We start from the raw sequence: 25,506 nt of genomic DNA, 5'->3' as shown, positions 1-25,506 counted from the left end.
GACAAAGGAATGAGTCTTGTTACTCAGAACAGCTCACAATTTGAAACTTTTCATTTATTTCTGGAATTTTTCATTCAATCCTTTCAGACCACAGTTCACCCAGGTACTGTAGTCAGAGAACTAGAATGGAGATCAAGGGAGAGGACGCAGAGGGCAAGGGAGGAAAGAGCACAGGTGGGTGGTCAGCCAGGTCAGTGCTGTGGGGTGGAGGTTGGGGGCCTCAGGAGGGGCTGCTGGCCTTCAACAAAGCAGGAGAGGGAGGCACTGTACTGAAAAGTCTGGGGCTACCAAGAAGGGAAGCAAAAGGGCAGTTTCTCAGGGTTGAAGTTGGGCTTTGGGAAGGTTTTAGGGGGAGTGCAGGTATTTGTGAGCCCATGTTTAAACAGAGTAAGGACCCAGTAGTGATAAAAAGAGCAAAGATATAAAAAAGATGGAATAGCAGTAGGTGATGTCCACCTTAGGGCGAGTAGAAGGTTATGATAGGCTACAAGGGAAGAGATTGAAAAGGAGGAAGAAGAAAAATCCTTTCTTTAGGATATGGAGGGGCAGGGAAAGAAAACTCACAAGAAATATGTGCTTCTAACAGGTCTCCACTTAGGGAGAGACTCTAAAAACCTCTGATAGAATCTGAACAAGTAGGGAATATGTGGTGACACCGGTGTGGAAATGAGAAGGGCTGTGTCTAGCAGATGTATCCCATGTAATCAATAGTTTCTCCTTAATGGAGTTTGCAATAGCATTGGTATTTTGTCTGACCCTGTTGCCTCCTGTTCCTTTCAAATAATTTTCTAGAAGCACTGGTTTGAGTAATATCTTGATGTTTGAAGAAATATTTGGTAATTGAATAAGAAGAGAGCTGTGTTGTCTAAAGTGATGATGAAAATGGGTAAGGAGAAATGCTGCCACTTGTGAGGTTTATGGGCGGGAGAGTTAAACGGGAAAATTATGAAAAAGCTACCTTAGTCCTCAAGGCCCGTTGTTAGTCCTAATTTTATTGTTTTGTGTTTTCACCTTATGGTGCTCAATAAATATTTGTTCAGTGAACAAATAAATGTAAGGTCAGACTCTGCACACAAGTCAAAGAAATCTTGTTTCCTGGCAAAGCTAGCTGAATTAAGTGCAGGTTTCCACAATCACCTCTCCTGGCTCCGTTTTATTTCAGCTGTAGGGGATCTGAGAGACTGTAGCCCAGGTTTTCCGTCAAAGCAGTAAGTGGAAATATTTCCCTACGACAAGGCTGCCCTGGGTGTCATGTCCAGGCTCCTGGCCTCCTGTGGACTCACCCCGCCTGGTGTCCTGGTGACCTGGGCTATCTCAGATTGCTCTCATCAGCCTGGCAAGTGAGGGCCTGACAGAGGCACTAAAGGGTTTCTTCTGGAGTCTGGCTGATTTCACCTCCTGGCTTTGCCTAGTTAGATCGGAGAAGTCACTTCACTTCTCGTTGACTCTATGAGTTCTCTGTAAAATGGGTATAATAATAGTTCCTCTCTCACGGGATGGTTTTTGAAGATTAAATAAGGTAATTCAGGTAAAGCATGCAGAAGGGTGTCTCGCACACAGTACTCGGTAAATGTCAGCCATTATTATTGGAAGCTACAGCTGCCTTTGATCAATAATAAAAAAATACTACATTTGACATTCTTTGAAAATACACTGTGTGTGTGCGTGTGCGTGTGTGTGCTGAGAGGAGAGAGAGAGAGACTGGTTTGGTGGTGGAATTTTCTGGCCATGGGGCCAGCATCCTGGCACAGGTGAGGTGCGCCTGAAAGGGGAAATGATTTGCCCAAGGCAGTGCCCCTAGGAATGGCCGAAGTCCGTCTAAACACCATGTCTTCTGACTCTCAATCCAGTGTCTTTCCCACTCTCCCTCATTTCCAGGCATGGCTTGCTCGTTTTTCAAAAATCATCTCGAAGGATGTCCCAGTTCAACTTCGCCCCAGTTGCTCCAGCGCAGCCCCACGCCAGAACTTGAGCGAGAGCAGCAGTCCGCCTGCCGGGAGGGGGCGCTCGGCGGGGCGGCGGGGCGGCGGGGCGGCGGGGCGGCGGGGCGGCGGGGCGGCGGGGCGGCGGGGCGGCGGGGCGGCGGGGCGGCGGGGCGGCGGGGCGGCGGGGCGGCGGGGCGGCGGGGCGGCGGGGCGGCGGGGCGGCGGGGCGGCGGGGCGGCGGGGCGGCGGGGCGGGGCTCTCACTGGTACGAGCTCGGCCGCCCGTCCAATCAGAGGCGCCGCGCCGTCGCGGGGCCCGTCCGCGGGAATTTGAAGTGCCTGACTGGGTGGCCGGGAGACGGAGTCTCGGGGTCGCGTGCACCTGGGCGGCCAGGGAGGCTCCAGTGCCCGGGAGAAAGGTGAGCGCCCGCCGGGCCGGGCCAGGAGCCGCTCCCTAGTGAGGCCTGGGCGTCCGGACCCTCGGGGGGCGCCCGGGCCGGGGCCTCGGGACTCGGCGGGCCCGGACGTCGGGGTCAGGAAGGACCCGGGGCGGGGCTTCCCTCTCTGCCTCAGCTTCCCCGAGACTGCAGAGAGTTGGGCTGCGCCAGGGGCTGCCCACCTGGGTGGGTTTCAAGGAACTGCCGCGAGCTGTGGAGCGAGGGCTCCGCTTTTCCAGCTCCATCTCCGCGGAGATCTGAGCCATTCGCTCTCCCGAAGATAAAGGCAGCTGGAACCCTGGGCCCACGCAGCTGTCCTGATCGTCCGGGTCAGAGCGACCCCAAGTCGGGCGAGCAGCCTGCGGACAGGGTCCAGAAATGGAACCGGGTCCCCTTGTTCTCGGTCCTTTCTGCCTCCTCACTCCTCAGGTAGATTCCTTCCCCCCGCTTCCGTTCCCCCGCCCCCGACATTTTAAACTGGGTCACGTTTTTACTTTAACACGTTCAGTTGTATCGTGTAGTGGAAAGAGCCGCTGCGAAGTGAAAAGGCCTAAGTGTGACTTAATTCCACCACTGACCCACCTTTCCAACTAGCAAAAGTCGCCGGGCGGCAGTTTTCCCATCCAAAGACGGAGCCAGTGGCCGTCCTTGTGGTGAAGACGCAGTGAAACACTGTGCGAAGGGGAATATTTTTAAAGTGGCTGTAAATAAAGAAAAATTCTAAATAATATCACCTATGTGGAAAATAAAGCAGAACTGAGAGAAAAAGAGCAGCGTAGTGGTTGCTAGGGGCTGCAAGTGGGAGAAATGGGGAAGATGTGGGTCAAAGAGTACAAAGTTGAGTAAGTTCTGGGGATCTAGTGTGCAGCTTGGTAACTGTAGTTAATGACACTACTGTGTACTTGAAATTTGCCGAGAGCGAGACATGTTCTCAGCGCACAAATGCGAGGTGATGGAAATGTTAATTTGCTTTATGGTGGCAATCATTTCATAATGTATATCAAAACATCACATTGTACACCTTAGATTATACAATATTTTTGTTTACTTCAGTAAAGCTGGAAAAACGAAATAGCTGTAAAGAGTGGTGCTGAAGTAAGGTATATTTAACAAATATACATATATACTGTGTAATTGGCACTGTAGTAAATGGTTAACAAGTAATTTCTTTAATTCTCTTAATTTAATTGAAGTAAGGATACTATTTTTATCTTCTCTTTATAGGCAAGAAAACTGAGGCACAGAGAGATTGTCACACAGCCAGTAAGGTGTTGATGCCCTCTAAGGCTCATGCCTGTCAGTGTTTGTGAACAGTAGTAGACCCTTGCCTGCTTTGATCATCTCATCTGTGGGATCAAGTAATTCTGGGGGCCTGAGCTGGGACAAAGGAATGGAAGGAAGGAGAAAGGGAAAGGAGAAAATCAAAGGTGGTGGAGGAAGAAAGACTGCTGCTAATTACCGTCTCAGACACCTTCCTTGAAACCACCTTCGGAAACTACTCTGCCAGTCTAAGTGCTACCCTCGGCATTGCTTATTTAGTGGTCATTTCGGTTTTTTTTTTTTTTTTTTTTTTTTTTTGAGACGGAGTCTCGCTCTGTCGCCCAGGCTGGAGTGCAGTGGCACGATCTCGGCTCATTGCAAGCTCCGTCTCCCGGGTTCACGCCATTCTCCTGCCTCAGCCTCCCAAGTAGCTGGGACTACAGGCGCCCGCCACCACGCCCAGCTAATTTTTTGTATTTTTAGTAGAGGCGGGGTTTCACCGTGTTAGCCAGGATGGTCTCGATCTCCTGACCTCATGATCCGCCCGCCTCGGCCTCCCAAAGTGCTGGGATTACAGGCGTGAGCCACCGTGCCCAGCCGTCATTTCGTTTTTTAAAAACATCTTATTACACAGAATTAGATATGCCACTGGCTGAATCATGCCTTATGAAACATAATTACATACAGCCCAAACCTAATGTGATTTGCATTTTCTGATCTTTTCCTTAGACACAGTCATTGAAATTAATGAGGAGGAACCTAGTAGTCTTAGTGAAGTAAACCTTATGCATTATTAAGAATCTCTCATCCCTGTTTATTGAGGAGCCATTGGCAGACTGATATTGTAGAAAGTAAAGAGAGGCTTCAACCCGTTGGAGAGGGAGTATAGGAAATCAGCTCTCTCTTTTAATGCTGCTTTATGGAAGTGTTTGGGAGAAAAAAAAATAACAGATACTTGACTGTTATAACTTGCTAACTATAGTAAAGATAGTTACTTCTAGGGAGAAGAACTTAGGTGGTTTCCACTGGATTAAAAAACAACCTTATTTCTCTGCTTTCCCCCAAATCCCCACATAACAACAAAAACCTAACTTGTGAAAGATCTTAAGCTCTTACTGTTTTTAAGTAGAACTTGGATTTTCAGATATTTTTTAAGTTTGTAAAGCTGTTTCTTCTGACAATAATAGAGATAAATAGAGCATTCATACTCAAATCCTTGTTGGTTTGGAATTTCAAGCAAGGATGTGAAGACAGAAGCACTCTATGAGCACTGGAAGTATCTGGGATACTTGTGCCTGCTTATCGTTTTTGTTTTTTTAGGTTTCTTTCAAAATGAAGATTCACGCAGTGATTGTAACTGTCTTGATGAGCCAGGTTGTAGTTTACAAAGTTTTATTCCAGAAGGAAAAAAGCCACTTCACCTAGAAATTTTGCAAACAAATCAACTTTTACTCTGTGAGTAATCCAGGGCCTATCAAGACTACATTTTAGGTGAGGAGGTTCTTTTTTGTTTCTTTTCTGCTTTTTTTTTTTTTTTTTTTTTTTTGGTGATAGAGTCTTGCTTTGTCACCGAGGCTGGAGGGCAGTGTCACGATCTTGACTCACTGCAACCTCTGCTTCTTGGCTCAAGCCATCCTCCCACCTCAGCCTCTTGAGCAGCTGGGACTACACCTGGCATGCAGGCATGCACCACTACACCTGGCTAATTTTTGTATTTTTTCTAAAGAGAGGGTTTTGCCATGTTGCCCAGGCTGGTCTTGAACTCCTGAGCTCTAGTGATCTGCCCACCTCGGCCTCCCAAAGTGCTGGGATTACGGACGTGAGCCACCGTGCCTGTCCTTTTTTGCTCCTTTTATCTTTTTAGTTTATAAGTAGACTGCCTATCTCAGTCCCTCAGGTTGCCAGTTGTTGGTTCTGAGAAAATGGATTTAAGTGGATTTATTAACTTCCCTCTGCTTTATGCATTCTCACTTCTTCCTGTGTTTAATTTGTTTGTAGTTAACTGCAAGGCCTCTGAGGCACGGGAATTCACAGCTGAGTTCTTGGAGAAGGTCCTTGAGCCATCTGGATGGCGGACAGTCTGGCACATGATGTGCTCAAGGTGCTGCTTGAGGTAAAGTTAATTTTGTTGTTAAGACATTTGTCTCAAGCTGTAAGCACTTTACTTCAGACACTTAGAGCCAAAGTGCTTATTTTTAATTAAAGTTTATGAGCTGATTGAAATAGCATGTTTTTCACATCTAATTGCCATGGTGTAGGAAGTGTTCCGCAAATTTTAAAGGCAACTGAGGAGGAGCTACCAGGGAATTAAAGTGGCTTAAGTTTCAGCGTCCTTTGACGAGGGGAACTGGATTATAAACCTATGAAGTGGAGGAAGTATTTGAGATCATTTAAAAAATGAGGAGGCCTAATTATGAAGTCAACAGTTTCCATTAATTTTTTACCTTCTTAGTTGTAGCCCATTAAGTAGCTCAAACCAAAGAGGCATTTTAAAACTATCCCATTTTTGCCTAGTAAATTTGTAGATATGTGGTTAATCTTTTGATAATGTGTCTCATTGCAGAAAGTAAAAACAATCTTATTTTTCAACTGACTGGGCCTTTTACATTAAATTTGCACTCCAATTACAGCTGTGAATTTTTCTCAGTGTTTGTTAACTGAACCACAAAAAGTCCTGTTAAGCTAAAATGTTAAACCAGGGGGTGTGAATACAAGTTGTTGCTGCAGCTCCTTTAGAAAATGGCATTGCATACTGCAGTGATTATGAACGAGGCAGTGGGTTGCAGCTGTTCCTTGTGAGTTTTTAAGTTTTGGATTATGCTGATATCTTCAGTTGAAGTTCTGGCCTTTTCATTGGGTTATGATAGTGCCCACCCCTCCTGCCCCCATCACTTCTCTAAAAGCAGTCAAAGTCATTGTTTTAAAAGAGAAGTGTACAATTTCTCTGCTTAAAACTACTAATGCATTGCATTTACCGAGGGTCCCGTGTTGGCTTTATGGCTTCTCATTGTGCTGGAGAACATGTAAAATCCAAGCGCCAGATGCTCTATATGTCCTGGTCTTTTTGCCTTTCTCTCCTACCTCATCACTTACTGTTTCTCCCCTGCTCCCAGTTTCCTCCCTTTGGCTCTAGCAAGAAGGACTGCCTTTCTGCTCTTTCAGTGGCCAAGCCCATCTCGACCACAGGCCTTTTGCGTCTTCCCTGCTCTTTGGATGGCTGCTTCCTTTTCATTCTCAGCGCAGAGGTGACTTCCCCTGGCCATCCCAGCAAAACCAGATCACCACCCCTGCTAGTTACTCTCTGTCACCTACTCATCACTATCTTGTTTATTTACCCCCTTGATTACAATGTAAGTTCCATGAGCTAAAAGCCAGGCCTCTCATGTTTATCCTTTATGGAAGGATAGGCTTCCATAATGGAAGAAGCATCCCTGCCCCTATTGCATGCTTTAAAAAAATCAGGCTGTCAGTAGTGTTTTATACGTGGAGCTTAATTTTGATTTCCACGTGTTAAGTCACATTATTTTACATTTTAGGCCACAGATGTGGACATTTCAGCCTTGGAGGCAGTGGTGCAGCTTGCTGAGCCATACCTCTGTGAATCTTGAGCGAGTACTTTCACCTTGGAGTGTATGAAAGAGCTCCTCGAGCTGAAGGAACATCAGTTGCCCCTGCAGGAGCTGGGTGGTGTTTGATGATTCTGGAGTGTTTGACCAGACAGCACTTGTAACTGAGCATGTCAGCTAGGAAGGTAAGTTGATAAAAATAACTTTGTGGCCAGAAACTTTGGATGAATTGAAGTAATTCTGGTCTGTGTTAGACCCAGCTTTAAAATTCAAACTGTAAACTTGGTCATGGGAATATTTTAAAATATTCAATGATAGGATAATCTTTTTAAATTAAAAAAAACGTTTTAAATCATTTGGGATAATTTCAAACTCACAGAAAAGTTAACAAAAATAGTACAGTACAAAGCATTTCTGTTTGTCTTTTACCTGGTATCCCCAAATGTTAACAAAAGGTAGGGGATTCTTAATTTGGTTTGTCTATATTTAGAAACTGACTTAAAAGTTATGGCTGCTAAGGCTTATGGTTGGTATGTTTGAGTCTAAAAGGACAGAAAGAGGAAAGGAAGGAAAGCAAAGAAGTTTGTATACCATGATGATGATGTACGCACTGATTAAACTAATACACATTTTCTTCAAGGAGGTATCTGGTCAGAGAAGGTGTTTTCTGAGGCTGCCTACTGGATCCCTAGGGGTTGTGTTCCTGCCATTCAGCCTATTTGGCAGTTATTTCCACCTGTACAAACAGACCCTTTGTCCCTTACATGAGAAAGAAAGCCCACACCTGGATTCATATTAATAGGTATGATTTAAAATTTTTTTCAGATAAATCTTCTATCAGATAGTGCCTGATACAGATAGTTCTTTTGGATTTTCTATATGTAAGTATATTCACTGAAGAAGTCTACTTTTAGCCATGTAAAAATGGACTTATATTCCTCTAGTAAGTGGAAGACTGGCTAATGCAATGATCATAATGTTAATAATGTTGCTTGGTGTTTTGTAGTTTTGAAAGTACTTTCCTGTTTCTATACCATTTGTCAGTTAACCTGGTTTTGCCAAGCTTAGTTTAAATACTCGATAAAGAAGCAGAGTGCCTCAGATGCCGCTTCCGACATCTTATGGACAATCTCTAATTGCATGCAAGAACATTTAACCCTGGGTATTCAGTATTAAGCCAAGCAATATAAATCTAAAGAACTGGTTTCTGTCCAGGACCAAAATGACTCTGTTATGTTTCTCTTGCTTTAAAATAGTCTGTCAGTTGAAGCATTTGAAGGTGAAGGGATAACTGATGAGTTTAGGAAATTAGAGAGGATGCCAATCTCTATGGGTACAGAAGTTGGTAGAAAGACAAGTACCTGGAACTGGTAAGAGTTCCTGTTAAGGAAGAGGAGCCTGGTTACATTTACTCTCCATGTTGAGGACTCAGATTCTGGTTGGTGCCTAGAGAAGGTCAAATTATGAGGGTTTTCATTTGCCCATTGATTCAATAAGTGTGGAGTGCTGGGTTCTCAGTTGAGGGTGGGGTGTGACTGGTGCACAAAACCAACACCCTTGTCGGGGAGCTGCCAGTCTAAAGGTGGGAGGTGAAGCTTTATAGAATAGTCACATAAGGATGCAGAGGCAATTGGAAGCGGCCGTGAGCACCGTGAAGAATTGCAGAGTGTCCTAAGACTGGGTCAGGTTGCTCTTCTGTGCTTATTTCCTGAGGAAATGACATTCAAATTTGGGTGTAAAAGGTGAAAGGAATGGCAGGTGAAAGGGGTGGCAGAGATGGGGGAACCGGTTCAGGAACTCAGTGGCTTTGAGGAGCTGCAAGGTCAATGTGGCCAGAACACAGTGCTGGGAGAGTCCTGTGGACTCTCAACCAGGGTAGAGAGGTTGGCAGGGCTCAGACGGTGCAGGGCTCTGTCACCCAGTGAATCATTTTGTAAGAGCATGAAAAGCCATTGAGGGATTTTTATTCTGGGGTCAATATGACTTGCTTTGTGTTTTAAAAGATTCATTCTGGCTGCTGTGTGGAAAACAAATGGAGGGAGATGGAATAGGGAGATGGGGATATGGAGGGGTCTAGAGTGGAAATATGGAGGGGTCTAGAGTGGGGATATGGAGAGATCTAGAGTGGCGGATATGGAGGGGTCTAGAGTCAGGATACGGAGAGCACTAGAGTGGGGGATATGGAGGGGTCTAGAGTGGGGATATGGAGGGGTCTAGAGTGGGGATATGGCAGGGTCTAGAGTGGGGATATGGGGGGTCTAGAGTGAGGATATGGAGGGGTCTAGAGTGGGGATATGGAGGGGTCTAGAGTGGGGATATGGAGGGGTCTAGAGTGGGGATATGGAGGGGTCTAGAGTGGGGATATGGAGGGGTCTAGAGTGGGGATATGGAGGGGTCTAGAGTGGGGGAAATGGAGGGGTCTAAAGTGGGGATATGGAGGGGTCTAGAGTGGGGATATGGAGGGGTCTAGAGTGGGGATATGGAGGGGTCTAGAGTGGGGATATGGCAGGGTCTAGAGTGGGGATATGGGGGGGTCTAGAGTGAGGATATGGAGGGGTCTAGTGTGGGGATATGGAGAGGTCTAGAATGGGGATGCGGGTCTAGAGTGGGGATGTGGGGGGTCTAGAGTGGGGACATGGAGGGGTCTAGAGTGGGGATGGAGGCTTATTGAGAAAGTAGAATAGCTGGGCCTTGGTTGTCGAACAGTTATGGGGGATGAGACATGAGTGGATGTGGAAGTCAAGGCTGATACTCATGTTTCTGGCTTAAAGGAATAAAGACTGGGGAGGTGTAGATGTGAATGATGTGTAAGTGCCTGGCATGGTACCGGTGAGGAGGATATCTGAGCTGAGTCATGGGATGTAAATACAGGCTTACCAGGTGGAGAAGGAAGACACTTCTGGCAGCCTGACCAACATGTTACATGGAGGTTAGAAAAAGCTTGTGAAATTGACAGTTTACCCACAAGGGCTCTCAGGCAAGGGAGGTAATTGGAGTTAAATTATGAATCCATGTTATATTATCACGTTTAGGACTTCATTTTGAGGGCAGCAAAGAGCTGGCAGAGGTTTTTTTGAATTGAGTAAAGGCATGCTTAGATTCATTAAAAAAAAAAATAGACTCTAGAGGGTGAAGAGACTGACAGCCCAATCCATAAGAATTAAAAGACGGCTGGCTTCATTTTTAGTGCTCCTTTCTTTTCACACAGAACTTTTTGAAAGAGTTATATATAGTCACAGACAGACAGTCTGTACTTCTTGGCATCCCAGTAACACTTCTACTCTGACTTCACCATGAAAATTGTGCTCAAGATTATCAAGGACTTCCATGTTCTCAAATCCAGTTGACACTTCTCTGATCTCATCCTGCTTGACCTCTTGACTGTATTCTAGGTGTTTGATCATTTTTATTTTTTTATTTTTTATTTTTAATTTTTGTGGGTTTATTTTGTAGGTTTATATATTTATGGGTTACAGGAGATGTTTTGATACAGGCATGCAATGTGAAATAATCACATCATGGAGAATGGTGTATCCTTCCTTCAAATGCTTATCCTTTGTGTTATAAACAATCCAATTAGACTCTTTTCATTCTTTTAAAATGTATAATTATGTTATTATTGACTCTAGTCACTCTGTTATACTGTCAACTAATAGGTTCTATTCGTTCTTTCTAATTAACCATCCCTACCTTCTCCTCATCCCCCAACTACCCTTTTAGCCTGTAGTAACCATCCTTCTATCCTCTCTCTCCATAAGCTCAATTGTTTTGATTATTAGATCCTACAAATAAGTGAGAACATGCAATGTTTGTGTTTCTGTGCCTGGCTTATTTCACTTAACATAATGATCTCCAGTTTCATCCATGTTGTTGCAAATGATTCATTCTTTTTTACGGCTGAATAGTATTCCATTGTGTAGAAGTCCTACATTTTCTTTATCCGTTCGTCTGTTGATGGACACTTAGATTGCTGCCAGATCCCAGCTATTGTAAACAGTGCTGCAAATAAACGTAGGAGTGCAGGTATCTTTTCAGTATACTTATTTTCCTTCTTTTGGATATATACCCAGGAGTGGTATTGCTGGATGATATGGTAGCTCCATTTTTAGTTTTTTGAGGAACTTCCAAACAGTTCTCCATAGTTATTTTACTAATTTACATTCTCACCAACAGTGTAGGATGGTTCCCTTTTCTTTTTCTTTTTTTTTTGAGATGGAATTTCCTTCCTGTTGCCCAGGCTGTAGTGCAATGGCGCGATCTCTGCTCACCACAACCTCCGCCTTCCAGGTTCAAGCAATTCTCCTGCCTCAGCCTCCCGAGTAGCTTGGATTACAGGCATGTGCCACCATGCCCAGCTAATTTTGTATTTTTAGTAGAGACGGGGTTTCTCCATGTTGGTCAGGCTGGTCTCGAACTTCCAACCTCCACCCGCCTTGGCCTCCCAAAGTGCTGGGATTACAGGCATGAGGCACTGTGCCTGGCCTGGTTCCCTTTTCTTAACATCTTCGCCAGCATTTGGTATTGCCTGTGTTTTGGATATAAGCCATTTTAACTGGGGTGAGATGATATCTCATTGTAGTTTTGATTTGCATTGCTCTGGTGAGCAATGACATTGAGCACCTTTTCATATGCCTGTTTGCCATTTGTATGTCTTCTTTTGAGAAATGGCTATTCAAATCTTTTGCCCATTTTTTTATTATTAGATTTTTTCCTATAGAGTTGTTTGCAGCCCCGTGTATATTCTGGTTATTAATTTCTTGTCAGATGGGTAGTTTGCAAATATTTTCTCCCATTCCATGGGTTGTCTCTTCACTTTGTTGATTGTGTCCTTTGCTATGCAGAAGCTTTTTAACTTGATGTGATCCCATCAGTCCATTTCTGCTTTGGTTGCCTGTGCTTGTAGGGTATAACACAAGAAGTTTTTGCCCAGACCAATGTTCTAGGGAAAACCCTAATGTTTTCTTGTAGTAGTTTTGTAGTTTAAGGGTTTTTTTTTTTTTTTATAATTTAAGGTTTTAGATTTAAGTCTTCATTTGGATTTGATTTGTGTGTATAGTGAGAGATAGGAGTCTAGTTTCCTTCTTCTGCATATAGATAACCAGTTTTCCCAGCACCAGTTATTGAAGAAGCTGTCTTTTTCCCAGTGTATGTTCTTGGCACCTTTGTGGAAAATGAGTTCGCTTATGTGTGGGGATTTGTTTTTTGGTTCTCTATGTTTTATCATTGGTTTATGTGTCTGTTTTTATGCCAGTCCCTGAAGTTTGGTTACTATAGCTCTGTAATATAATCACGAGGTCAGGAGATCGAGACCATCCTGACTAACACGGTGAAACCCCGTCTCTACTAAAAATACAAAAAATTAGCCGGGCGCGGTGGCGGGTGCCTGTAGTCCCAGCTACTCGGGAGGCTGAGGCAGGAGTATGGCGTGAACCCGGGAGGCGGAGCTTGCAGTGAGCCGAGATCGGGCCACTGCACTCCAGCCTGGGCAACAGAGCAAGACTCCGTCTCAAAAAAAAAATAAGTAAATAAAATTAAAGTCAGGTAATGTGATTCTTCCAGTTTTGTTCTTTTTCCTTATGATAATACTGAATCTGTAGATTGCTTTGGGTAGTATGGACATTTTAACAAAATTGCTTCTTCCATTCCATGAACATGGAATATTTTTCCTTTTTTTGGTGTTCTCTTTTTTCATCACTGTTTTATAGTTTTCATTATAATCTTTCACTTCTTTGGGTAGTTCCTAGGAATTTAATTTTATGTGTAACTATTTTAAATGGGGTTACTTAAATTTTTTTCAGATTGTTCACTGTTGGCATATAAAAATGCTACTGATTTTTATATATTGATTTTGTAGTCTGCGACTTGACTGAATTTATCACTTCTAGTAGTTTTTGGGTGGAGTCTTTAGGTTTTTTTCAAATATAAGATCATATCACTTGCAAACAAGGTAATTTGACATCTTCCATTCCAACTTGGATGCCCTTTATATCCTTCTCTTGTCTGATTGCTGTAGCTAGGACTTATAGTACTGTGGTGAATAACAGTGGTGAAAGTGGGCATCCCTGTGTTCCAAATCTTAGAGGAAAGACTTTTCAGTTCTCCACATTCAGTATGATAAGAGCTATGGGTCTGCTGTATATGGCTTTTATTATGTTGAGATATGTTCCTTCTATACCCAGCTTTTTGAGAGTTTTTACCATGAAGGGATGTTGAATTTTATGAAATGCCTTTTCAGCATCAATTGAAATGATCATATGGTTTTTATCCTTCATTCTGTTGATATGATATGTCACATTGATTTGTGTATGTTGAACCATCCTTGCATCATGGGGATAAATTACATTTGGTTATGATGAATGATCTAATATATTAGCGAATTTGGTTTGGTAATGTTGAGAATTTTTCAATAAGTATTCATCAGAGATATTAGCCTGTAGTTTTCTTTCTTTTTTTTCTTTTCTTTTCTTTTCTTTTCTTTCCTTTTCTTTTCTTTTTTTTGATGTGTCTTTGTCTGATTTTGATATCAGGGTAACACTGGTCTTGTAGAATGAGTTTGAAAGTATTCCCTCCTCTGCTATTTTTTGGAATAGTTTGAGGAGGATTGGTAGAACTCAGCAGTAAAGCCATCAGTCCTGAGCTTTTCTTTACTGGGAGATTTTTTATTATAGCTTCGATATTGTTACTTGTTATTGGTCGATTCAGGTTTTAGATTTCTTCCTGATTGAATCTTGATTGGTTGTATATATCTAGAAATTTGTCCATTTCTTCTGTGTTTTCTGATTTATTGGTATATAGTTGCCTATACTATCCAACAATGATACTAGGAATCAAATTCTTTGAATTTCTGCAATATCAGTTGTAATGTCTCGTTTTTCATTTTTGATTTTATTTATTCGTATCTTTTTTTTTTTTTTTAGTTTGGCTATGTCAATTTTGTGTAACTTTTTAAAAAACAACCTTTTGTTTCATTGATGTTTTGTATTTTCATTTCAGTTTTATTTATGTCTGCGCTGATCTTTATTATTTATTTTCTTCTAATTTTGGGTTTGGTTTGCTCTTGCTTTTCTAGTTCTTTAAGATGCATTGTTAGATTATTTATGTGGAGTTCTTCCTCTTTTTGATGTAGGCACTTACAGCTATAAACTTTCCTTTGAGTACTGCTTTTACTGTATCCCATAGGTTTTGCTATATTGTATTTCCATTATGATTTGTTTCAAGAAATTGTTCAATTTTCTTCTTAATTTCTTCATTAACTCGTCATTTAGGCACATATTATTTGATTTCCATGTATTTGCAAAGTTTCCAAAATTCCTCTTGTTATTGATTTCTAGTTTTATTCTATTGTGGTCAGAGAAGATGCTTGATATTATCTCAGTTTTTTTGAATGTTTGAAGACTCGAAGGTACTGCTTTCATGGTCTTGGGCAAGATCCGGGAGAATTCTCTGGATTACCAGGCAGAGACTCTTGTTCTCTTCCCTTACTTTCTCCCAAGCAGAGTTTCTCTTCTGAGTCACCTAAAGTTGAGGGTGGAGTGACACAACCACCCCTGTGGCCACCACCACTGTGACCGCACTGGGTCAGACCTGAAGCCAGCACAGCACTGAGTCTCACCCAAGGCCTACTGTAACCACATCCTGGCTACTGCCTATGTTTTCTCAAGAACCTGGGGCTTAACAGTCAGCAAGTGACGAAGCCAGCCAGGCCTGTGTCCTTCCCTTCAGGGTGATGAAGTCCCCCAGGCTCCAGGTGGATCCAGAGGTGTCATCTTGAAGTCAGGGACTAGAGTCAAAGCCTTAGACGTCTACCTGGTCTTCTGTTGTACTGTGGCTGCGCTGACACTCAAACCACAAGATGCAGTCCTTCCCACTCTTCTGTCCACTTTCCAAAAGCAGAGGAGCCTCACCCTGTAGCTACCACCATCCCAGGCCACAAGGACTACTGCCAGACTATTGCTGATGTTCCCGTAAGGCCCCAGGTCTCTCGACTCAGTTGGTGGTGAATGCTGCCTGGCCTGGGACTCACCCTTCAGGGCAGTGGGCTTCCCTCCCTCTGACCCAGGACAGGTCCAGAAATGCCATTCAAGAATCAAATCCCAGAATTAGGGACACTAATAGCCCGCTGGGTACTCTACCCTGCTGTGGCTGTGCTAGTACCTAAGGTGAGAGACGAAGTCCCCTTTACTTTTCCCTCTGCTTTTCTCAAGCTGAAGGAGACTTGGCCTGTGGCCCACCACAGCTGGGAATGTGCAGAGTCTCCCCCGAAGCCAGCAAGTCTCAGTGGCTCATCAAGGCCCTTGACATAGTACCTGGGTATAGCTGCTGGTTATTCAGGGTCCAAGGGGTCTTCAGTTGGCAGGTGATGAATGCTGGCAGGACTGGGTCCTTTCCTTCAAAGCAGTGGGTTCCTTGTAACCCAGGATGTGTCTAGAAATGTCATTGGGGGTTGGGAGTTAGGGCCTGGAATGTGGATGGGGAAGCCTCACAACTCTGGCTGGTGACCTATCCTGCTGTGGCTGAGCTGGTATCCAAGATGGAAGATGAAGACCTCCCCACTCTTCCCCCTCCTCTTCTCAAGTGGAGGGATGGGGTCTCCTTTAGAGCTGTGAGCTGTGCAGTCTGGGTTTAGGGGAGGGGTGATGCCAGCACTCCTGTAGACACCCCAGCTGATGTCTCAGTAGGTCGTGTGCCCCCACCAAGTCCACTGTGTCTCTGTGTTTCTGGGCCCAGTTCAGCCCAAGGACTCACCTAAGAGTTGCAGTCCTTATGGCCTAGTGTGCCTGTCAAGTTTACTTAGAGACACAAAGTGCTTTAGCCCTCAGTGGCAAGGTTTGCAGGATCTCAAGTTTGGACTGCTGGGATGAGTGATTCCGCTCTGGCTGGGGCTGGTTTAAATGCCACCTCCATAGGTGAGTGTCAGCTGAGTTTGGTCTAGTTTTCCTTTCTGCTGTGGCAGGACAGCTCAGTTTAATGCCTCACAATTGCAGTGCTCTCCCTCCTGCAGCACCCAGATATGCTCTCTGTACCACACAGGATGGTGGGTGAGGGGTGGCATTGGCGATTCAAGACTGTTTTTTCTATCTCTTCCATGCCTCTTTTCAGTGATATGAAGTTAAAACCAGGTGCTGTAGGTGCTCACGTGATTTTTAGTTCTTACCAAAGAACTGGATAGTTGTTAAATTGGTGTCCTTGCACAGAGAATGATCAGAGGAGCCTTCTTTTCCACTACCTTGCTCCACCTCCTCCATTCCCATCTTAACACACTCTGCTCTCAGCCTCTATGACAGCACTGTTCATTTAGTGTCTCACCGGCTTGGTTTTCTAGTCATCTTGCCTAGCTCTTCTCTCATGCTCTAACTTTTTAGAGTGTTTGAGTTACCAAGGGATCAATCCTATTACTCTTCTTTTTCTCATCTACTCTACCTTGGAACCACATTATAATAACTTGGGGATTTTCCTTATAGACACATCCAACCACTACATGAAGAAGGAATGATAGAATATCCATATTTTGTAACCACTAATGAAATAAAGGTTGTAGGCAGTGATCCTCAATGACTGCTGTAATCTTTAGGTGAAAAACTAATAGAGAACTTCATAGTGGATGAATCAGGCTGACAACACCTGAATCCATTGATCAGTCTTAACCTCACAAAAAGAGATGGCTAGGCGTTATAGAAGTCTTCACTTACTGTTGTCGACAGGTTCTTGGAAACTTCAACTTTAAGCGAAATTACAAAACCAATGTTACCATAGGCTAATAGATACAAACAAAAGTTAAAGTTCCTATGGCCTATTTCTGGTCACAAAAACATCACCAAACTTCTAAATAAAGACCAAAAACAATTTTAATCTTGAACATTGAAATAAATGTGAATCCTGTATACATATAAGAAAGATTAATAAAAACAAAATAATTATTTACCCAATTTTTGGTGAATCAGTGAGTCACGGCAGTCATGGTGGTGGTTGGTCAAATTGAGGAATAAATGTCGGCAAAGTAAAAATTGTAAGGAGTACCCTTTACCACCACGTGGTTCAAACCGTCACCAACTTGATGGACTCGCTGAGTGATTTTATACTGCATTGTTTATTGTTGTGCATTTGTATGATTATTGTCTAATTTAAGATTTTTTATTTGACAATAATTCATATTCATTCTTTCATTTTCCAACCTGCTTATTCCAGTTCAGGGATGCAGGTGGCCAAAACCTATCATGGCAGCTTAGGGTGCAAGATAGGAACCAGCATGAGACACAATGCCACTTCATCCCAGGGTGCACTCACACCCATGCTCAGACTGGGACGATGTCGACACACCAGTTCAGCTAGCATGCTCATCTTTCGTATGCACATCTTTATGATGTGGGAAGCCAGGGTACCTGTAGAAAACCCATGCAGACATAGGAAAAACATGAAAACTCCACACAGACTGCGACTATGGCCAGGAATTGATGTTTATTCCCTTATATAGTGAAAGGCATTCAATGAAAGGCTGACATTAGAGGACTTGCTGTATGTGCTTCCCGATGCAAGTACATCATACCTTACTTGAAGTATTCCTGCCAAAAAATCTTTCCTGAAGCCCATCAAGCTCTAGATCTTACTATCAGTTTACTAGAAAGAAAAGAAACAGAAAAACATGTTAAATGACCCCATGGATAAGTAATCAACAAAATTCAGTGTGTGTGAAACTGTTAAATAAATTACAGGGGTAAAAAGAGCAAGGGGTAATGTATAGAATAAAAGTGATTTAAGAGACGCATCCATTAAGGGCCACAGCTGGCCTTGTTTGGATCCTAATTTGAACAAGTCAGTTGTAAAACAACAACAGCAAAAGAGAAAATTAGGAAAATTTGAGTACTGACTGGATATTTGGTAATATTAAGAAATTAAAACTTTTTTGGCATAAAGATTTATTTTAGAGCTACATACTAAAAATTTGTGAATGATTTGATACATCTGAGATTTGCTTCAAAATAAGCCAGGGTCAGGATGATGAGAGGAGAGGAGCAGAGGGTAGGTTGGTGAGGTAGAGATGAAATAAGATTGCTCCTAAGTGGGTAATTCTTGAAGTTGGCTGATGGATACATGATATTCATGATACTATTTTATCTGTTGTATGTTTAGAATTTTTTGTAATAAAAATTTGTTAAAGTGCTTAGAGAGCTTTAAAAAACATGTGAATGCTAACCCCCTTCCCTCCACAGATATCTGATTTATTGGTCTGGGATAGGGAATCAATTTTTTAAAGTATCCCGGGGGACCCTAATGTGCAACCAGGGTTGAGAACTGCTGCTTTATATTATGTCCCTAGATGATCTCATTTACTGCTTTAAAACTATTAATATGCTGACACCTCCCAGATTTATGTCTCTAGCCCTGACCTTTCCCTGGATCTCTGGGCTTGTATATTTCTTTGCACATTTGACATCATTACTGGGAGGTCAGATAGGCACCTCAGCCTGAACATGGCAAAGACACAACTCTTCATTTTCAACCCCAAACCTGTTTCTCTCCCAGTGTTTTCTATCTCAAGAAATGGAACTACTATCTGCCCAGTTACAGATGGTCAATAAATACTACTTCTGATAAAAAGAAAGTTTTAAAAAAATGAATGTTATAGAAAAACCCCTCTAGCTGATTCAAAGAAGGTCTTTATCTTGCGTGACTCAACGGATAACCATAGCAAATATGCAGCATTCTCTGAGATATGAGAATTGCTTTGATTTATTCTTTAGCTCTCATCCCTCCAGAATCCTAACATTTGGAGCCAGTGATTAAATTTGAATGATATTAAGTTATTTTTCAGGTTTTTCTACCAGAACATTTGGAAGAGTTGGGATGAAGAAAAGGATGATGCATATGATTGTTTTGTCAGACGTGTTAAACCTCAATTGAGATTGTGTTTATTACTGACCTTGTACATATTGGAAAAAATAGTTACCATGGCTTAATTTTACCTTTGTGAGACACACACATGCGTATGCACGCACACACACACACACACACACACATACACATGCACATACTCTTACTCCAAGGGCCTATAGACAGAAATAGACCAATATACAAATAGTGCAGCCCCTTTTCAAGTTATTAAATGAAACGAACAAGTGCAGAGAAACTTGCTTTAACTGTTTATAAACTAAGCCTAAAATCAGGAGGTTTGTGAACATCTATTTAATGACAATTGTTTGAAAAACAATGAACTTATTTGAATTATAGAGACTTTTTTGCTTGAAACTTTTAAATAATACTTTTTTTTAAAGTATATGGCTTTACTCTGAGTTCCTATAGTAAAACATACTAGGTTAAACTAACAGATGAATCAAAAATACCTAAAAGCATTCTTCTAATTTATCATATTTTGACAAGGAAAAGCTTTTCCATTCAAAAATACCAAAATTAATCATGCAACCTAAATTAAGTAGTTGTTCTATGCTGATCTTGTTACATGCGACACTTATCTTTCCACTAGATGGTGCTGTAAGACCAGTAATTTTCTCCTGTATTCATGAGCAGTAAATTAACAGGCAATGCTGCAATAAAATTAGAACTCACACTAAAAAGAATTGTAGAAGGTGATTTGTTTTTCCTATGTGAAAGATGATTTGACATTATATAAGACAAGGCCTTTACATTTTCATGCAGTTTGATTTGATTTAGTAAGTTTCTCTTGGTTTAAATAGTAAATAATAACAAAATTTTTTTAAAAATGAAAATCTGGTTAATGGTTCTACCTGGTTTACAATTATGTATGTCTGATTTCAGCTTTCATAAGTTGACTGTGATTTCTACCTTTCTAATTTTTCTATTGTGCATTTCCTATTTTTCTATAGTGTGTTCAGTACCATCCCAGAACATCAAAAAGCTTGAATATTTTCTAGGTTTGATACACTTGCTCTTAAAGAGCAGTCATTGGTTTTGATTGAAGTAGAATGTAATGGTAGGTAAATATAATGCGTATCTGGCAAATTTGATCTGTATGTGGACAAAAAAAATTGTATTCTGATTTGAGAGCCTTGCATGTGTGGACAAGTAATGATCTCCATACATGCCTTGTACATCACTGGCAGATGGGACAGCATAAGGGAGGAATTGTCTTTAGTTACGGAGAAGAAACTGTGGCACTTGATGGAGAGACTGGAATGTTATCACATGTAGGCAGACTCTAAAAAGGTTCCTGGGCTAAGATAGGAGTAGAGCTATCAGCAGGCAAGATCAAATCACTGTCTTGATTTTGCACCATGTGGCAAATATTTTTCCTTTCTAATTCAAAACACACTACTTCAGAACTTAGGGGTCTGAAGATGATGTTGGTTCACTGGTTCTAGACTGTAAAGTATCAATCTAATGAGAAGAAATAAGCTAACTTGCATGGATATTGGAAATGCTAAGAAACTTATTTTAAAATTTTAGTCTTAATCTTCGCAACTTAATAGACCAGTGGTTTGGTTCGTAATTTCTTATTTGCAAAGTAGATTTCTAGAGTATCTTTAAATGAGTGTGGATAACCAAAGTAGACAAAATCCTTACTTTTTCAAGCTTTACCCAATCCATTTACTTGGAAAAGCAAGAAAATAAAATCTTCTGTTCATTTTAAATATTGAGTGTTCACCATAATTTAATATGAATTAGGATTTTGTTCTGCTTTCTCCCCCGCCCCCGCCATCTTCTTAAGAGCATGACGAAGTTAAAAAAATAATAATCTAAGACAATAGTTCTCAACCTTGGCTACACATTACATGCCTAGGGAACTTTAAAAAGTACCTCTCCGCTTTCAGAGGCCCGTTTTTATTGCTCTGGATGTTGGCCTGAGCATCTGTATTTTTGAAAGATCCTAGGTGATTCTAATATTCATCAGAATTGAGAAGCTCTAACCTAAGGCACAGCTAGTTGATATACATTTAACTGAAAAATAAAGCAATTATTTTAAAACTACAGATAATGGCAATATTTTATTTTATTGTTAAACCCATTAATTTAATATCTATTGACTGTACATTTATAAATTATTTTATTACATTGAGACATACTTTTTGTTCTGTAATTATATTTGAGAATTTATGTAAATGAATAAATTTCAAGTGCCAGTAAAGTTGTCCAGTACAAGGTTATTTTGTGTTAATCATTCTCTAATAATGACAGCATTTTTTTCCCCTCAAAATCTCAAAGGTTTATTTTTTTGAAATCCCCTGATCTTTCTCTGGGAATATTCAACATAATTTTGTGCCTGTATAGTGCTTTAAATGTAAGGAAGGACTAGACAGTTTGAGTCATTTCTAATTTTTGATCCTATAAATATGGTAATCTTTTAAAACATTTTAAAATCACATTCAGATCTCTGAAAAACATGGCAGTCTTAACCATTGTGAAACAATTTACTTCCCTCTATACCCCTACTCCCCAGTTGGCCCTTGCCACCCACTCCTTATTAAGATTTTGAATCTAATATATGAGAAGAAAATAATTTCTTATTAAATAATGATTACAAATTGTACAATATGAACTTTAGGTAATTCTAAAGCACAAATGTTTGGATCTAATAAAAAACAATTCCTCAAAAGAAGAAAAATTAATGACTTCAATGAAGTGGTGTTTGAAACTTTCAACAGTTACCACTTAGAGTACTATTCAGAGAGACTTAACATGTACCTGAGTTATAAAGCACTTTTCTTAGTGGGTCTTTGAGGACTCCATGGGCTTTCTTAATGAGAAAAAATGTGTCTGAAAGGCAATGGATTTCAGTTTGCTTTTAAACTCTCAGGGATTATGACATTCTTGAAAACTGAGTTCCTTCAGGACGTGACCACCACAATCTGTTGTCTCAATGTGAGGAGAGTTACAGCAAATTTTTTAATCTGAGAAGCAGTTTGGCAAATTGTAGCTCTGAGCAGGAAAATATCTCCATGGTTGAAGGGTTAAAATTGTATTCAGAGATTGAACAGGTGAAGCAAAAGCTAAAACTCATGGAGAGTCCTTTGTTGAGGTATGTGGGCCTTTGTAATTCTTAGCTAGTTAGCATCTTTTCTTCCTTGCTATCTTACTGAGAACTGTTAGGTCTGTTTGGTTTCTTCATGGTATGTGTTTGGTTATCAGAATTCTAACATCTAAGCAAAGGGTGTCCATCCAGTTGTCAGAAGTTCCACCCATGAGATCTCCTCCACCATGATGACTGGTCTGCTGTGGACCCTACTCATGGACAGGCTTTGCCAGGTGCCTTGGGGGAAGATATAGAAATTCAGGTAAAAGAAGAGTGTCTTGCTGCAAGTGGCTTTTTCATGAATTCTACACAGAGCTTCCCAGAGATGGTTTTCTGTTAAATAGGAAGTAGTGAGAACCCTGCCTTTCATCAGCAGTAGCCACTTACCAGGCATGCATTAGGTTCAGTCCACTACCAAAGGAGATGCTTCAGCGTGCAGTGTTGGCTCCATTTTCAGAGTGAGACATGAAGGCACTTGGAATAATACTCGAGTTGCTTTGTGGGGTTGTATATTTGTCACTTTGCACACTGCCTATAAATACCTGAAACTGAGTAATTTATAAAGAAAAGAGGTTTAATTGGCTCACAGTTCTGCAGGTTATAAGGACCCATGGCAGGGGAGGCCTCAGGAAACTTACAATCATGGCAGAAGGTGAAGGGGAAGCAGGCATGGCTTAAATGGCTGGAGGAGGAGGAAGAAAGAGAATGAGGGTAGGTGCTACATACTTTTTTTTTTACTATCTTTTTTTTTTTTTTTTTATACTTTAAGTTTTAGGGTACATGTGCACATTGTGCAGGTTAGTTACATATGTATACATGTGCCATGCTGGTGCGCTGCACCCACTAACTCGTCATCTAGCATTAGGTATATCTCCCAATGCTATCCCTCCCCCCTCCCCCCTCCCCACCACAGTCCCCAGAGTGTGATATTCCCCTTCCTGTGTCCATGTGATCTCATTGTTCAATTCCCACCTATGAGTGAGAATATGCGGTGTTTGGTTTTTTGTTCTTGCGATAGTTTACTGAGAATGATGATTTCCAATTTCATCCATGTCCCTACAAAGGACATGAACTAATCATTTTTTAGGTGCTACATACTTTTAAACAACCAGATCTCGTGAGAACTCTATCATGAGACAGCACTAGGGAGATGGTACTAAACCATTAGAAACTGTCCCCATGACCCAGTCACCTCCCACTAGGCCCCACATCCAACATTGGGGATTACAATTGAACATGAGACATGAGACTTGGGTGGGGACAGAGATCCACACCATATGTGGGTGTATATTTGCAAATATGTTGTTGTTTTCTAGTTCTTTGGTGATCCATTATCTGTTATAAATGCCTGCTATGAAGGTGACACTGTTATCGTTTGTCCTGACCATTTTGTGGTATGTGGCATAATGGAGTGCAGTGTTGACTCCATTGAGTTGGAAGGTGGGTATGGAAGACACAACCAAACTCTCATGCATGACATGATTAAGTAAACAATAAATGACTGTTCTTGTCAAAGCTCCAAGAATGTGATTTCAACCTATTTGACTTCAAATGAATTATTGAATTGCCTTGAAACATTAAAGGCATTGGAAGCTTAAAAGGAGTTGACCCAGTTTTTGAGTAAGTGGACTTGTGGTTCTTTGTAGCAGTGTATATGTTGGGAAGATACTTACAGGGCTGTATAGAAAAAAGACCATAAGGAAGAAGCAAACTATACAGATCGTAGGTGATTTATGGAAAGGATGTCAAATTTCTAGAATTAAAAAAAAAAAGATTCCCAACAATATTATTTTTATTTTCAGTATTTTTTAGTTTGTTACTTGCTCTTATCTCGTAGATATTGTGATATCTTAGTGCATGGCTGTTTGTTTTTTGTTTTAAATTTAGCTTATTTTTGTGAGCGATATGGTGAAGGGCGTTTTACTTGAAATTGGTATCAAAAATTATCTTAATTCTCTAAAAGTTTGCTGAGTGTCACAAATGCTACACTTTGTGTCTTGACAGTATACTTTTGAAAACGTTAATGTTGAAAGATTAATATTAAAATAAATATATAATAGTTAATAGATAACTATTATCTGCTTTAATAGATATATTTAATATCTATTAAAAATAACTTTTCCAGTTATAATCTTTTTGTTCATTTGGAGTAATTCCTAAGTTTAGGTTACTTTACAGTTGTTCATCTTGGTCTTGTATATTTCCGTAATGTGTCAAATTTAGTTGTACCTGTTCAACTATTTACCAAAACTGCTACAAGTTAGCAATGAAGTTTGTAATGCAAAAAAATCATATATCATTTTGGGACTTATGCAGCTGTTCACTAACTGCTTAAGCTGTGTTCTTGATCTTTATCTTGTCAAAACTTCTTAATGGAAGCAAGGCTGGGAGCTTAATTTCCTGCTGTTCACTAGTACATCATCTCACTCCCTTTTTTGTTTTATGTTTGTTAATTTTGTTCTTTCTCCTCTCCAATACTTGATTTATAATAGATGTGTATGTATAAGTAACACATGTGCAGGATAAATCACTGCAATAAAAACACTTTATTTTTTGGCAGAGTAAAAATAACATTCATATTATAAATTGTATAGTAGATAAGAGTTCTTAGATCGGTGAGGAAATTACAATGTAATTGCCAGAGTGTCATAAATAACCTATCAAATTCTGATAGTTGAGTGTAAAAATGACTGTAAATTTACTGACAGAGGACATTTCTGAGAATTGAGGAATCAAATGGTATCTCTGGTGTGAATATATGGAGCACTAGCTTATGAGTAAATTAAGCTTATCTGATAGTAATCTATACCTAACACTTAAGAGATATATTGAGTACCTACTATGTGCAGGGTATTAATAGTACTTATGATTGGGCTTCTCTTTCTTTAGAAAATCTGTTCACTTTAGGTAATGGCTTTATGTTTTAAATTGGTAAGAATACATAATTTGTGTAAAAATCTGTTTTTTCTTCAATATGCAATTCTTTTTCTATTTTTAATTTTTCTGATGCTAAAAAAACAATGGTTATTGTAGAAAATATTCAAAGTACAGGCAGACACATACAGAATCAGAAACAAAATTACTCACTGTTCAGTCATTTCTAGTCCACCCCGGTAGCATTCCAGTGTATGGAGTCGTCTTGCCTTCTCTAGTGCCCCCAGAGGCTTGTCTGTACCCTTCAAGTATGGATAAGTTCAGTGGCTTTGCCTGTTTACTGCAGTTACTGCTTTCATGTACTCAAGGACTTATCATTAGACAATGAGGTCTTTCTTTCTTACAGCTTCGTCTATGTGTTTGTCTTCTGTTTTATACTGAAAGTCAAGCGAGTTCTTTAGT

At 40.9% G+C, this 25,506-nt stretch overlaps 1 pseudogene; it reads left to right on the top strand.

The window, feature by feature from the left end:
• Positions 1 to 4,884: 4,884 nt before the first annotated feature.
• The window catches only part of LOC100989350 (SHC SH2 domain-binding protein 1-like), a 42,496-nt pseudogene continuing 21,874 nt past the window's right edge, over positions 4,885 to 25,506 (top strand).

This window comes from Pan paniscus, chromosome 20 (assembly GCF_029289425.2).
Source record: "Pan paniscus chromosome 20, NHGRI_mPanPan1-v2.0_pri, whole genome shotgun sequence".
NCBI lineage: Eukaryota > Metazoa > Chordata > Mammalia > Primates > Hominidae > Pan > Pan paniscus.
The sequence above is the reverse complement of the archived record's forward strand: the minus strand, read 5'-3'. Positions and strand labels throughout refer to the sequence as shown.